This window comes from Lissotriton helveticus, unplaced genomic scaffold (genome assembly GCF_964261635.1).
Source record: "Lissotriton helveticus unplaced genomic scaffold, aLisHel1.1 SCAFFOLD_511, whole genome shotgun sequence".
NCBI classification, from domain to species: Eukaryota; Metazoa; Chordata; class Amphibia; order Caudata; family Salamandridae; genus Lissotriton; species Lissotriton helveticus.
The window spans coordinates 67293-83370 of NW_027611818.1; the positions used below are offsets into that span (position 1 = coordinate 67293).

The 16078-nt window shown below is 44.6% G+C and overlaps 1 long non-coding RNA gene across 2 annotated transcripts in view; it reads left to right on the forward strand.

Annotated features, from left to right (window-relative positions):
- The first annotated feature begins 8982 nt into the window (after positions 1-8982).
- LOC144806685 (uncharacterized) overlaps positions 8983-16078 on the forward strand; it is a 62885-nt gene continuing 55789 nt past the window's right edge. For both annotated transcript variants that reach the window (XR_013605880.1, XR_013605881.1), the window contains exon 1: positions 8983-9097. This is a non-coding gene — a long non-coding RNA (uncharacterized LOC144806685). The remainder of the gene's footprint in view (positions 9098-16078) is intronic.

A 16078-nucleotide genomic window follows, 5' to 3' on the forward strand; every position in this document is an offset into this window, starting at 1 on the left:
TGGAATAAATCCTTCGCAAGACAAAGCTTAGAATATTGAAATGTTGAGACCTCCATTGAAGTCAACGGAGCAGCAGCAGCCTCTAAAAACGGATATAGGCCCGCTGCTCTCAACATCACAATGTCCTAAAACACAGCCTCTGCCTTTCTCTTTCCCCTGCCTCTCCAAAATATATGGATTGGGCAGGAGAAGGCAGAGGATAGAGCCTGCAGCAGGGCACACAAGAGCCTCCCCCCCTTCCTCCTCGCAGTGTCACTGGCGTCTAGGAAGGAGGTGGGGTTCTGCTCATCTCTTGCATCTCTCCGGCTCACCTGAATGATGACAAGCAGTTTAGCCGAGCCCAGGGAGAACCAGGGGCTGACTTCAGCCTCTTTTCACAGCTATTGCTGTAAATTTTCAACAATTAACCGCCATGGTCCTGCATGCAGCTGTTAACTGTTGAACATTCACAGCAACAGCTATGAAACAAAGGTTTCAGAGTACCGGCGGTGTTTCAACCCCCTCGGTCTCTGGGACACCGTTGTTTTATTAATGAACACATTCTGCCCTCATGGGGCAAACAGTGTAATGACCTTATAGTTAGCCGTAGCAGGCAATACTGCCCATTAAAGGATCGCTCCCTTGATAAAGGCCATTGCCTTTGGAGCTACAACAAGCTTCAAAGCTATATTAAAGGTTTCAAATAATTACTGAAAGCATAAACATGGTTACTCAGTCAGAGAAATAATTATCATAATATTTGCAGGAGGATCACATAAAGGTATCCTCTAAAGTATATCAAAAGCCAGACTCAGAAATAACTCTATCTGTAAAGTCAATAGACAGACCACCACAACAAATGTGTGCTACGAAATAAGAAAAACTGTTTCTATAATATCAAATAGCAAACTGGCATAGAATTTGCTTAAGTAAAAATCAAGGAAAAGTTCTTAAGTACAAAATCAGTAAGAGGACTGACATGTAGTTTGACTATAGGAAAACTGTAAAATAAAACAATTCCAGGAAATATCCCAAAACAGTACATTTTATAAGTTTTAAGACAGAGAGAACACATTATTGACATGGTTCATGATGAGGTAAAAATGACAGCAACCAATGAATGTTCATGAAAACATGGCACAACAAAATGTAGTTAAGTAAACCACACCTACAAAATGAATAATTAATTGTGACTTTTCCCCTAAAAGCCACAAGTCATTTTACAAGGTTATTCCCTAACATAATAACTGGATCTTAATCACAGTTTAAGTTTCTGGCCATTCATAATTGACCCAATTTGTACGGGAACATTTGCTGACAGCTCATTAGTTGTTTATTAGAAATAACCGAGGCTAGAGTTAACAGCTCGGCACGGGCTCTGCTAGCCTCGTATCTGTGCAACAGAATTTGTTCAGTCGAGCTGGGGGAAGCTAGTTCAAAAACTTTCAGTTCCCCTTGCGGAGTGCCCCAGGGGTCCTCTTTAAGTCCAACCCTTTTTAATTTGTATGTAGCCACATTAGCTGAAATCATTAGGGCAGCTGGCTTCACACCGGTGTCTTACGCCGACGACACCCAGATTGTGGTGTCTATTAGCAAGGATGTGAAAGAGACAGCGGAGAAATTCAGATCCTGCATGGTACAAGTCAGTCAATGGATGCTCACCAATTGTCTGAAATTGAATGGAGATAAAAGTGAGGTTCTGGTGCTAGGGGGTGATTCAAACATCTGGTCCCCGGAGTGGTGGCCTGATAGCCTGGGCAGCTGTTCGGTTCCAGCAGAGAAGGTCAAAAATCTGGGTATGACCTTAGATATCAATCTTTCCTTCGACGCCCAGGCCAGTAAATTGGCTTCGGCAGTCTGGTTCATTTTAAAAATGATTAAAAAACTATTGCCCTTCATCCCAAAGGATGCCAGGAAAAAGATGGTAACTGCCCTTGCCCTGTCTAGGATAGACTATGGGAATGCCCTGTATGCCGGAGCTAAGCTGCAAATTCTATCAAAACTTCAGCGCCTGCAGAATGCAGCTGCAAGGCTGGTGCTAGACATTCCTAAACACGAGCCAATTACCCATAAATTTAAAATCCCTGCACTGGCTCCCTATCGTCAAAAGGATTCAATTTAAATTACTGTGTCTGGCCTACGAGGCACTCCAGGGGTCTGGCGCTCAGTTCTTAAAGACCCGTCTGAAACAGTATGAACCCTCCAGGCTTCTTTTTTTCCAGTCAAGCCAAATTGATCCTGGTGCCCAGATTCAAAAGAGCCAGATGGGGAGGCAGAAGTTTCCTTCTACATACAGCAAAAGTTTGGAACCTGCTTCCAATTTCTATAAAAAACAGTCCATCCCTGCTTTCTTTTAGAAAAGCAGTGAAAACCTGGCTTTTCACGGTAGTCTGCTAGAGGGCTTGATCAGGCCAGAAAACCTTCTTATGTCTTAGCGCCAAGATGCCCTCGGGCATTCGCGCGCTCTATAAAATAATAAATCAAATCAAATCAAATTAAACCTGCACTACTTTCCCAATAGGGGTGGGTTGGGAGCTCCCGTCAGTCTGACTGTGGAACGTGTAGGACATTTATTGATTAAAAGAGATGCTGGATTACCATTTACTTCTTCAACAAAAGGGCCGCTCTGGGTGACCTCTAGGACTGCACCAAGCATGCAATCCTTCTCCCGTCTCAGGCACAGTCATTGAGTCTGATTCAGTCCAGTAGAAACTCCTAGTGTAGATGCAAGTTGTGAAAAATCCTTATTAATCACTGAAGAATTTTGTTGAAATCCTGAATTTGTTGAGAATTTGGCATTCTATTCTGTATTGGGCTGTGGGGCCATCAGGACTGAAGGCATGTTCCAATATATCTGCCTTTGATTCTGCATGCTCGTCACAAAGGCCAGTTGGGCTGGGACCATTGACTGTGACATCCCATTGTGTGCCGTCTGATTCATGTTTCAGTTTCCCAGGTTCCTGCAAACATCGCAAGGATCATCTCTTATTCTGCACATTATTAGTGTTTGAGGTATTTAAATTGCCAAAACATCTGTGTTGGGTTTATATCTGTATATATACATCTGTTTTGGGTTTATATCTATAACTAGAATCAGAAACAACATTATTACACTTAGCAATTCTTCTTACATTCCACAATTTTCCATCTTGAGTAATTACAGAATTACTAAACACTTTTTTGATTTGTATAGGTTTACCAAACTTACATGACCCTTTCATCATCAGACCTGGTCTCATAATCCTTACCCAATCCCCCACAACAAAATTATGAGTTTTGACCTTCCATTTTTTACAGTACCAACTCATGGTCTTGTGTTGCTTCGCTTCTACTCTCTTAGCTGTATCATGTACACATTCTTTAATGTCCAGTTTACCTTGACACTTATTCTTAAACCACCATGGACACATTTTTGAAGCTGGATCTCTTCCTTTGAGTAGTTTAAATGGACTAAGCTCTGTTGTTGTATGGGGTGTAATTTGATACACCCACAATCTCTCTCTTAACTCATTCATCCATTCACCACGCGTTCTCACCACATCTGTTATATAAGACTTCAACACCCTATTAAACCGTTCCACCTGGCCATTCTCATGTGGTTCATATACTGATATACACTTGTGTGTAATACCATGTTCCTTTAAGAAATTCTCCATCTTTAATGATTTCAATTGCACCCCATTGACCGTAACTAACACAGAAGGACAACCTTCTCGAGCAAATATCTCTTTGAAAAAACAATCACCGCATTGGTAGTGGCATTGGGTACAAATTTTACTTCTGGCCATTTTAAGTGGAAATCAATCAACACTAGCGCATATTGTGAATTTTCTGGTAAATTCTTAAATGGGCCTGAAATATCAAAGGCTAACTTTTGCCTCGGCATGTCTGGCCACTTAACAACCTTTAAAGGTGGAACATTAGTTTTTAGAATTTTCTTACTCGACACACACTCTTACATTCTCTTACTGTCCTATCTATAAATGCATCCATTCCAGGCCACCAAAAGAAACTCCTAATCAACCTCTTCATAGAAGATATACCCGGATGTGTCTTATGAGACAACTTGAGTATGACATCCTGCATACCTTGTGGTGGAACACATTTGCCTGACTTAAACAAGAAACCATTTTCCCATTCCAATTCATCCGTCACCCTTGCAAATGGTAAGAGCTCTTCTTTAATTAAATTTTTTTTAGGCCATCCTTCCATTATATATTTTTTAAGAGTACTCCACCTATCCTCTATCCTGACACAACTGTCCCACTTCTCCTCTGTAATCTCTTGAAAATGGTCACCCATCACATCAGCTATAGTCACAATAAATTCTCCTTCCTTAACCACATCCACCTTGTCCTGTTCACACAGCAGACGAGATAGAAAATCGGCAGTGACATTTTTCTTTCCTGGAACATACTCTGTGCTAAAATTGTACTCCTGCAATCTTGATGATAACCTCGCAATCCTGGCAGAAGAATACCAACCGCCACCTGTGGACAATATATTAACTAGCGGTTTATGGTCTGTCCTAAGGATAAATCTACAACCCCACACATATAACCTAAAATGTTCCACCGCCCACACACACGCGAGCAATTCTCTCTCAATTGCTGCATATTTCCGTTCACACTCGTTCAATGTGGGTGAGGCAAAAGCCACGCACAACTTCTCTTTTCCTTCTCTTTGGGACAGAATGCCCCCTAAACCATATAAACTGGCATCCACCGTGATTATGCACTCTTTCTTCATTCTAATGGGTTTCAATGTAGGAGCATTAATTATATCCATCTTTATACATTCAAAAGCCTCCTGTTGTTCATTTGACCACACATTTTGTCTTAATAAAACCCGCAATGGTTCCATTTTAGTCGCAAAATTTTCCACAAACTTACTGTAATATTCACACATACCCGTGAACGATAACAACTGATCCTTATTAATAGATTATGGGGCTTTAACAATTGCATCTACATTAGTCTTCTTTGGAACAATTCCATTTCCAGACAATGTGTGACCCAAATACTCGACTGTACGTTTGAAAAGATAACATTTGTGTGCCCTCAATGTGAGACCATGGCTCTCTAACCTTTTGCAACACTTCATCTAAATGAAATACATGCTGAGTTTCGTTCCTTGAGAAAATTAAAATATCATCCTGGAAGCATTTGACAAATTCATCCAAATCTCTAAATATCTGGAACATCACTCTTTGGAACACTGACGCGCCGACGCCAGGCCAAATGGCATTCTCGTATATTGGTATAGGCCAAAAGGCGTAATTAACGCTGTGAGTTTCTTTGACTCCTCCTCAAGTTCTATTTGGTGGTATGCTGATCGCAAATCTAACATTGAAAATATCTGGGCTCCCTCAAACATTGATACAACTTCGTTAATATTTGGCATTGGGTGACAATCTATGACAATATTAGAGTTGAGAGCTCTAAGGTCAACACATACTCTCCATTTTTGATCCGGTTTGCGGACCAAAACTATGGGGGAAACCCACTCAGCCGATTCAATAGTTTCAATAATGCCCTCATCTGATAATTCTTTAACATATCCTTCAATTCTTGTCCTACACTAATTGGAACTCCCCTAATTTTTTGTTTGATAGGTGTGGCATTTTCCTTTAAAACTATTCTATGAGAGAAATCCTTTAATTTCCCTAACTTGTCACAAAACACATTCTTGTAACTGTTTACCAATTGCTTCTCTTTATCATTACAGTTATCGTTGTTACCAATGGTGGCAATCTGATTATATAGTGTATCATCACATAAAGAACTTAAAGAACTACCGCCCCATCTCACTCCTCCATTCCCTGCCAAAGTCATTGAGAAAGCCGTCAATAATCAGCTCGCCGCCTTCCTTGAATCCAACAATTCCCTCGACCCCTCACAGTCTGGCTTCCGAGCCAATCACAGTACCGAAACCGCCCTCATCTCAGCTACAGACAACATCCGAACGCTACTGGACAACGGAGAAACAGTTGCCCTCATCCTACTCGACCTCTCCGCCGCCTTCGACACAGTCTGTCATAGCACCCTCATACAACGCCTCAGCAATGTCGGAATACAAGGAAAAGCTCTGGACTGGATCATCTCGTTCCTCGCCGGAAGGACTCAGAGAGTACGCCTCCCCCCATTCAAATCAGAGGCCACCGAAGTCATCTGCGGCGTTCCACAAGGATCATCTCTCAGTCCCACCCTCTTCAACGTTTACATGAGTCCAACATCCATCGCGCGACAACACAACCTCAACATCATCTCCTACGCAGACGACACCCAGCTGATCCTCTCCCTCACCAAAGACCCAAACACCGCCAAATCCAATCTACACGAAGTAGCCGAATGGATGAAGAACAGACGTTTAAAGCTAAACTCGTACAAAACAGAAGTACTCATTTTAGGATCATCCCCCTCTTCCTGGGACGACTTATGGTGGCCACCGGCCCTGGGCACAGCACCCATACCTACAGATCACGCACGTTCACTGGGCTTCATACTAGACTCCTCCCTCTCGATGACCAGACAAGTCAACGCCGTCTCATCTTCATGCTTCAACATCCTACGCATGCTCAAAAAAATCTTCTGTTGGATCCCCACCGAAACAAGAAAGACAGTCACCCACGCACTGGTCACTAGCCGACTGGATTATGGAAATACCCTTTACGCCGGAACCACAGCCAAACTACAGAAAAAACTCCAACGCATCCAAAACGCCTCAGCCAGACTCATACTGGACATCCCCCGTCAAGCTCACATTTCCGGTCACCTGAAAGACCTCCACTGGCTCCCCGTCAACAAGAGAATAATGTTCCGTCTCCTCACCCACGCACACAAGGCCCTCTAGGACCTAGGACCCGAATGCCTCAACACAAGACTGTCCTTCTACACACCCACCCGCCAACTACGATCATCCAATCAAGCCCTCGCCGTAATTCCAGGCGTCCATAGATCCACCGCTGGAGGAAGATCCTTCTCCTACTTAGCGGCCAAAACCTGGAATTCTCTCCCCACTCACCTCCGCCTTACACAGAACCACCTCTCCTTCAGAAAGCAGCTTAAAACCTGTCTATTCGATAAGTAATGCACCCACCCTCCCTCAAGCGCCTTGAGACCCTCTGGGTGAGTAGTGCGCTATACAAATTCCTGAACTTGAACTTGAACTATAAAGTGACTGGTTCTTTTGCTCTTGGATTCAATATAATTCCTAGTTTATATTGATCACGCCATCCCAGGACATTAACCCCTTTCCTTGCAATGTACAGTTTAATATCAGTACTCCTATGCTTAAAACAGATTCTCACTCCAAAGTAACCCTCAACTTCAATCTGATTGCCTTCAAAACTTTCAGCCAAAAAGTGAGATGGTACTAAATTCTCTAAACACAATTGTTCAACTGCTCTACAAAATATTGATGTGTGATAATTGTCTACTGGGACCCTGAATCTACCATTAACACTATGTTCACTCCACAAACTCTAAAATCACCATTAGGTTATTTCCTAATATAATCAGGAACTCCATCAATAATAGAAACAACAAAACATCTATCTACTTTGTCTGTTTCATGTACAAGATTAGGCCTGTTTACTTCATTATTCGCAACACATGACACTGCACCTCTGGAGGGTGTGACATTATGTCTAATGTCCCGACATACACTTGTGAAGTGCCCTACTCTACCACAGTTCCTACATTCCTTGTTGATTGCAGGACAACCCGGAAATGATGCTAAATGAGACTTATTGCCACATCTAAAACAAACCGCATTGTTCCGTGTTGACCCTTGAACATTCCTGTACATATTAGTGTTCGAACTTCCTCGATAGTTGTGTTGGAAACGTGTGGGTTGTCGTTGCATTTGGTTCTCATTTTTTGGTTTAATATAACAAACCTCCTCCTCTGCCATTTTTTATTTGCATTGTCTTTGACAACCTCCATCCATTTTTCCGACTGTTCTAATGCCTTTGCTTCTGAAATTGCCTCAGCCAAACTAGGATTTCCTAAAACCCATAATCTTTCCTGTATTGTTTTATTTTTAACATGTACTATGATTTGATCTCTTATCATTTCATCTGTTAACAACCCAAAATTACAATGCAAAGATAAAGATCTCAATCCTGTGAGGAAGTCATCGAAACTTTCATCATATTTTTGCTCTCTAGTATAGAACTTGAATCTGTTTAAAGCAATACTTGTAACAGGCTTAAATCTTTTTTCTGTTCTTAATAAAGCCTCATTATACACATTCAAATTATCACCGCTTCCATAGCTCTGGGAAGTAATTTGAGGCAATGATCTAAAAATAACTTGCCCTCCGAACCTAAACAATGCAAAAAAATACTTTTCTTTCTTTCTGCCCCCATGTGTTCGCCATCTATAGCCTTCATGTTTGTGATAAATTCTTCCTTCCATCTCGCCCAAGGCATGGGAGGATCACCCTTGGACTGCAAAAACTTTGCTGGGGGTCAAATTGCATAGTTACACGTTGTATTAAGAAAATGTAACTAGCAGAATTAAATACAGTATATATGCATCAACTAAGTTTTAAATGTGTAACTATATATTGTGTGGTAATAGAATGATAATTTTTATACTATGACTCTTAACATATTAATATCATTTGAAAATACCCTATCATTTAAAAAAAAATTAAATACCACATTGTAAAGAAACACCACATTAGTTGTCCTTTGCGTTGAAATGAAGAGTAATCACCGTGTAGTATTTCTTCGTAGAACACCAGGAAGAGAAGCTGGCTAACTTTGAGGAATAAATGGTTGCGTAGTGTTTATTTGTAGTTTACCAGAAAATGAAGAATAAATTGCTGCGTAGTGTTAAACTGTAGAAAACAAGAAAAACGAAGCATTTAATGTCGTGTAGTCTTTAGATGTAAATCACCGTATTTGTTCGTGTTTTGTTTAAGAACAGTTGCCCCGGTGATAAAAATGCCTGCTGATGACATCAGACGTAAGCGTGCTATGTCCTGACGAAGATCAACGCGCTGACTTGTGTAACGTCTTGACGAAGATCAACGCGCTGAAATCATTGCCAAGACTCAGTTGCCATGGACGTTCGTCGGTGTTGGAATTCTGCAGTGCCGCTTAACAAGCGTGAGTGAAACTCAAAAGATGCAACAAACTCCCAATGTACACGATGCGGTGCCAAAGTAATGACCGTCTTGTAAGCTTCCCATAAAACTGACGGGGAACCAACAGATGCAGTGTTTTCCGCAAAGAAGTATTTTGAGGCTTTGCGGATTTCTTTCCAAATTTACGGGACTTGTAAGTATCTGGGGTAAATAGGGTAAAGCCTCTTACGGGACATTTGGTGGTAGGAGTAGGTTAACACTACTGGTGAGTGGTCTGATATACCTCTGGGTTTGATCGTAATGTCATCAACGTTCTGCAGACTGGTTTCCGATGTCAAAAAATTGTCTATTCTAGATAGACTGTTGTGTGCATTTGAATGAAACGTGTATTGTTGTGTTGTGTGATGGGTATGCCTCCAAATTCAACCAGCCCCAGTGCCTCCGCGAAACTCTGCAAGCGAGAGAATCCAGGTGCCTGCGTCCTCACCGGATATCTGTCTAACTTAGCATCCATTGTGGTATTAAATCCCCCCGATAATAAGGTCTCCTTCCGGCAGGTCTCCTCTCGCCAGTGGTATAGCGTTCGATATGTGCCCATTGTCCGTTACATACGCCAGTGGTCCGGTGTACAGTAGGCGGATCCACACACAAAACTTAGGGACAAATCCCAAATGAGGAAGGACAGCGAAAAGGTAACTCCACTCCACCATATAAAAAGCCATCCTCGCATTTAGGGATATGACAACCGCCGGATCTGACAGGGCTGGTGCTTGAGCCATCGCTCCATGCAAGCGTCTGAGGTTTAGCGCAGTGTTTCTATTTGGCATGAAGCCTGATTGGTCCGGGTGAACTAAATGCGGGAGGTGTGCCATCAGTCTTTTTGCCAGTACTTTAGCAAACATTTTTGCCTCCGCATTGAGCAGGTATATTGGGCGATAAGAGGTACACTCTGACAGAGGTTTACCAGGTTTCTGGATAGCCACTATTGTGGCCAGTCGCTGGTCAAGCAGCAGTTCGCCTCTATCTAAGCTGTCGGTGTACATTCGCAGTAAGTGTGAACTGATAGTGTCCGCCATCTGTTTATATAATTCTATCGGGATCCCTTTGGGTCCCAGCGCTTTGCCTGACTGCAGCGAGAAGATTGCGGCTTGCAACTCGTCCTCTGTGAGATCCGCCTCCAGCTCCAAGGAAGCCTCCTGCGTTAGTTTTATGCATTTCTATACCTTTTATGGAGGCTGCTGCCTCGGCCTCGGACATGCCCGATGCCGATGTATAAACATCTCGGAAATGCCCTGCCAATGTGCGTATAATGGCCCACGGGTCTGTTGTGAACTGTCCCTCTGCTGCCTGTAGGTGCGCTATTCCCTTAGTGCTCTGCTCTTACCGATCAAGCCAAGCCAGGAGCTTCCCGTCCTTGTCCCCTACATCATATACCTTATGTCTGGTTGCTGTGAGGTTGGACATCGTCTCTCTTCGCAGATGATCCCTATACTGTTGTTGTTTGAGGTGCAGAGTGTGCGTCGAGTCAGGTGTGGGGTCCGTCGAGTGGTCTGTTTCGGCTGAGTGTAATTCTAGCTCTAGATCCATTAGTTCTTTCTTTTTTTCTCGTTTGTGTCCCGTATTGGAGACTATTGCCTGCCCCCTAATTACAGTCTTGTAAGCTTCCCATAAAACTGACGGGGAACCAACAGATGCAGTGTTTTCCCCAAAGAAGTATTTCGTGGCTTTGCGGATTTCTTTTAAAATTTTCGGGACTTGTAAGTATCCGGGATAGATAAAGTAAAGCCTCTTACGGGACATGTGGTGGTAGGAGAAGGTTAACACTACTGGTGAGTGGTCTGATATACCTCTGGGTTTGATCGTAATGTCATCAACTTTCTGCGGACTGGTTCCGATGTCAAAAAATAGTCTATTCTAGATAGACTGATGTGTACATTTGAATGAAACGTGTATTGTCGCGTTGTGTGATGGTATGCCTCCATACGTCAACCAGCCCCAGTGCCTCTGCGAAACTCTACAAGCGAGACACTCCAGGTGCCCGCGTCACCATTGGATATCTGTCTAAGTTAGCATTCATTGTGTCATTAAACTCCCCCCCCCCCCCGATAATAAGGTCTCCTTCCGGCAGGGCAGGCAGAAATTCACTAAGAGCTGGGAATGCCACTGTGTGGAGCGCCGGGGGGATGTATACTGATCTCACATTAATAAGCTTACCTTCCCATTGACCCTGTATTGCTGCAAATCTCCCCTGATCATCTTTTCTGGTTTGGATTACTATGAAGGAAGAGTTTTTCCGCACCAGGATACCCGTTCCCCTGGAGTCCGACGAGAACTCCGAGTGTACCACCATCTTATACCCCATCTATCTAATGCCTTACACTCAGTGACTGTGAGGTGTGTTTCCTGCAGGAGTGCCAATGTGGGAGCTTGACGTTTCAGGGCCTGTAGCACCAGTCCTCTCTTAATCTTGTCTCCTAGCCTGTGTACATTCCAAGTGAGTAGTGTGACGGGGTCACCTCAGCTTCAGGGGCTGTGTCCTGGGTACAATCAACTGGGGTGTGTGATGCGGTAGTTGATGAGCGTGAGCCGTAATCCAACCATGTTATGTGGAAACCTGTCAGCCAGGGGATATTCCACCATGTTATCATTGCCGTTACAAACTAGAACAAAAAAACTCGGAACCCATACTTCCCAACCCCTTGTCAAACCCTCCCACCCTGCCTCCCTGCCCGACGGACTCTGAACTTCCCGCTACCCCAACTCAGCAGAGGGCTTCATCCCAACCCAGAACAGTGTACTTGCGTGAAGGGGGTAGAAAGTCCATGGAGAAGCGCAGACCTTCCCTTCCCTCCATGGCCCGCATCAGCCCAGTGTCCAAAGCCGGCGCGTCTGCAGCGTTATCTATGTTTGGGTGTCTATTGATCGGCCCGCTTTCCAGTTTTATCCGTGGTCGAGGTCGTCCACTTCTGTCCGCTGTGAACATTCCCGGTCTGATTGCCTTTGATCTTGGCTGCTTGAATCTCCGTTCTCGTTCCGATAGCGTTGGCCTCTATTCCCGCGACATGGTCCGTCTACTCGTCGCCAGCCTTTTTTGCATCGTTTTTTCTTAGCTTGTTGCATTGACACTGGCAGTACACTACTCGTGCATTATTTACACTTATTGTGGTTTTCTGCACCGTTTTTTCTTAGCTTGTTCCATTGACACTGGCAGTACACTACTGGCTTTCTTAATGGCGGGTACGCACACCAATCCTACCCCACCTGACCTCAGCTGACGTGTGGGGACATAGGGGGGTCAGGAGATCCGACCGCGACGGAGGGGCCCTTCCCTGCAGGATCCGATGACAGACACAAAGTGCCTTGAAAGTGACTCTTTCTTTAATTGGGAGTCAGTGTAACGCGGCCAGGGCTGCCCTAGCCGATGCCCTTCTCGGACGCCTCAAAATAAGGCGGGCTGCCACATTCTGCACTCCCTACAGACGGAGCATACACTTGGTTGTTGCGCCTAGATAAAGGACATTACCATAGTCCAGGCGCAACGTCACCAGGGCATGAACCAGAGTCTTCCTAGACGCTACAGGGAGTAGGTCCAAGGTTTAACGCAGGACCTTCAGGATCCCAAAACAGGCGCCTGCTACCCGTCTTGTTTTATAGTCTTAGGAAAGACTGGGATCTAACCAAACTCCCAAGTTCTTTGCCTGCACACAGGGCGTAGGTGACCCCCCAAGTCCTGGGGGCCACCATGCCGATGACAACACAGTCGGGGCCTTACCCACCACAAGCACCTCTGTCTTGTTGCTATTCAACTTCAGGCAGTTCTTAGCTATCCATGCAGCCAATTCTTGCATGCATGCCATGAAGTTGGAGGCAGCCAACTCCTGTGCCTGGGTCAGGGAGACCACCAGGTGCGTTTAATCGGCATAGGATACCACCCTGATCCCGACCCCTCAGCAGTCTCCGCTACGGGAGCTACATAGAGATTAAACGGGGTCGGGCTCAGGGTCGAGCCCTGCAGCACTCCCTGGTTCAGCATGATGACCCTGGAGTAGTGTTTGCCCGGTCTCACCTGGAAGCAGTGACCCGACAGAAAAGATTGTAGGCAATTCAGGGCATTGCCAGATACCCCACCCTTCCTCAGACACTACCAACGTGTGATGGGCTACAGTGTCAAAGGCGGCACTTAGATCCAACAGGATCAAGGCCACCGTTTGACCTGCATCCACAAATTGCCTGATGGATTCAGTGGCAAGAAGCAGCGCGGATTCTGTCGAGTACCCAGCTCGAAAGCCGGACATGGTCCCAGCCCTACTGGCCTGCCTGCATCCCTGGATGATCCTGAACCAAAAGTCAACTCGTCTTGCAGCCCAGCTACCTCCAGAACCTTGGGAGGACTGCCTGCCTTCGATCAAAACCAAGGTCTCCAGGGAAAAGCAGACCTATTCACAAAGTGGCTAGGTATACTGTAGGGGCGTTGTCTGGTATGTAAATACAACAGCTAGGCCCAATCAATTTGCATACTCCGCCTCTATCTGCAAGAATAACATCCAACACCATTCTGTTCTGTAAAGTTACGAGACAGTCCGCCAGAAGCTCAGCGGTGAGGTCTCAATGCCCCCACCGTATTGTTTACTGTAGCCTCGACAACGCGAATAAGGTGTCTGATGTCTCCGCTATTAGCCATAGGGCCCCAAAATTGGAGGAGTCCTTTGATAAAGTCCCCTCCCTCTTGTCCTGCCGTGTGGGGCTGTATATGTTGGAGGAAGGAGGAAAGCCACATAACACGATCCCGAAAAATGTATCGGCAACCATGTGACAGACAAAATATGTACCTTGAGCTGGTATTAACAGAGCAGAAGTCTGAGATGAAAAAGTATAAGTATGGTTACAAGTGCTCTTTCCTAATTGGGCTTTGACATTCTGACCATTCCCTTGCAAACAGTAATGGCCTCGACGGGGTAGAGTCCAAACGGGTGGAGATCTTTTTCGTCCAGCCCTATCTGTAAGGCTGTTTTTGTATCGGGTCAAGTTCCAACCATCATATGCTTGCTTCTCGTCAGGTGGGATCTTCCCACCTTCACCAGTATTCTTTGTCATGGTCTACTATTCCCTTCATCAAGGGTTCGTGACCAAACATCAGTATTAACAGGGTATCGAGGTTGGTGCTCATATGCGTTGGAAAGCATGGCCAGAAATGCCCAGGAGGATCCTTCATAAGAAAACGGCAAGACTAAAAATAGCATCCCCTTATCCGTGCTGTGAGGCATGAGCCCACAGACCCAACAATCGGTGGTGTTAGTGACCAGTTGATGCTGATGCAACAACTGTATGAATGAATTGTTAAAGTATTCCGTTCTCCTGGTCTGTTCATGTTCAGAGAGGGTACGTAGCTGGTGCGGGGAGACAGTAGTGTGAAAAGATATAGGGTGAGAGGTGGGTATAGGTACAGGTATTGGCTGCAAAGTGTGAGTAACCCAACCCACACAAGCTAATAAAACACATAGAAAAATCAAAACACATAATACTACGCCACATCTACTAAACAATATTTTACAATATTTCTTTTTCATTTCTGCTCTTTTATCATTTTCCGATTCACCAGAATTCATCCTCTAAAGTGTTGCTCGTGGCAATCTTCCTATCTCACTTAGTTGTGGTTATTAGCCGTCCTATGACACTACAGGTCCTGCAGGCCTATTTCCACTACTCTGGTCACAAACCAAGTCTCCTACCACGACCCTGCAACTTAAATTGGATGATTCCAGTATCACACAGGAAAGGAGAGAAAAAAATATATATGCAATTCAAAATTTGAAATGTAAGTTCAGAAAAAGGAAAAGTTTTCAAATGTCTCTTGTCTTTCTAGGCCAAAGATTGTATTTGTTTTTGTTCGGCGCAGTCTGGTCCTGAAAAAGTGTCTCTGGATCAGTTGTATCTATTTTGAGATGCGATGGTACAGCTTCTTGCAAAACATCATCGTCTTCCTTCTCAGTCCGAGTTCATTCAAGGTACAAACCGGGGGACCCTTTCTCCTTCAAAATCACCTATACCATCGCGGACCCACTGGTCAAAAGGCAAAGGCAAGGGTACCTTTTTGCAGTGCACACCATGAATGCAGTTCAGTTCTTTTTCCCAACAACCTTCACGGCTGTACGTGTCGTCAGCAGGACCTGTCTTGGCGGTCCCCAGCGGGGCTCCATATTCTTTTTTCTTTGGAAATTCTTCAGACACACCCAGTCCCCAGGTTGGATGGTGTGCCCGGGATCAGAAGAGGCCTGAGGCAAAAGCGTCTTGTACCTGCTGATGGAGAACACGCAATTTAGTGGTGATGTCATGCAAATAATCAACCAACATTGGATACTCTATATCCGAGTACTTTTTGGGCCTAGGGACACCCCAGACATTAGCCTGGCATCTGAACACAATTTCATATTGGCGAAGTCCCACACGAGAATGAACAGCTGTTCGGGTGGACAAGAGAGCCAAAGGTAAAGCATCGGCCCAGGCAAGACCCGTGCTGGCCTGTATCTTTGCAAGTTTAAGCTTGAGAGTGCCATTATAGCACTCTACCAAACCCGCTGACTGAGGGTCATTTGCCGCATGGAATTTCTGCTTAATACCAAGACCTGTACATACTTTCTGCATGATTTGGCCCACAAATTCACTTCTATTGTCACTCCAGACAATTCGAGGTAAACCAAACCTCTGGAAGTATTCCTTCAGAAGGACCTTTGCTGTAGACAAAGCAGTATTATCCTTTAGGGGGTAGGCCTCTATCCATCTAGAAAAAGGCGCACACCACCACAAGGACATCCTTTAGGTTATTGCATCTCTCCATATGAATGTAGTCTATCTGCAACACCTCAAAAGGATATGTTGGGGGAGCAAAATGGCCTGCTGGAGTTGGTGTCCCTCTTCCTGGGTTATGCATTAAACAATGCAATGCTTAACTAGATTGTCTGCACATTTAGGGATTCCCGCATTCTGCCATACCATAGCCAAAAGC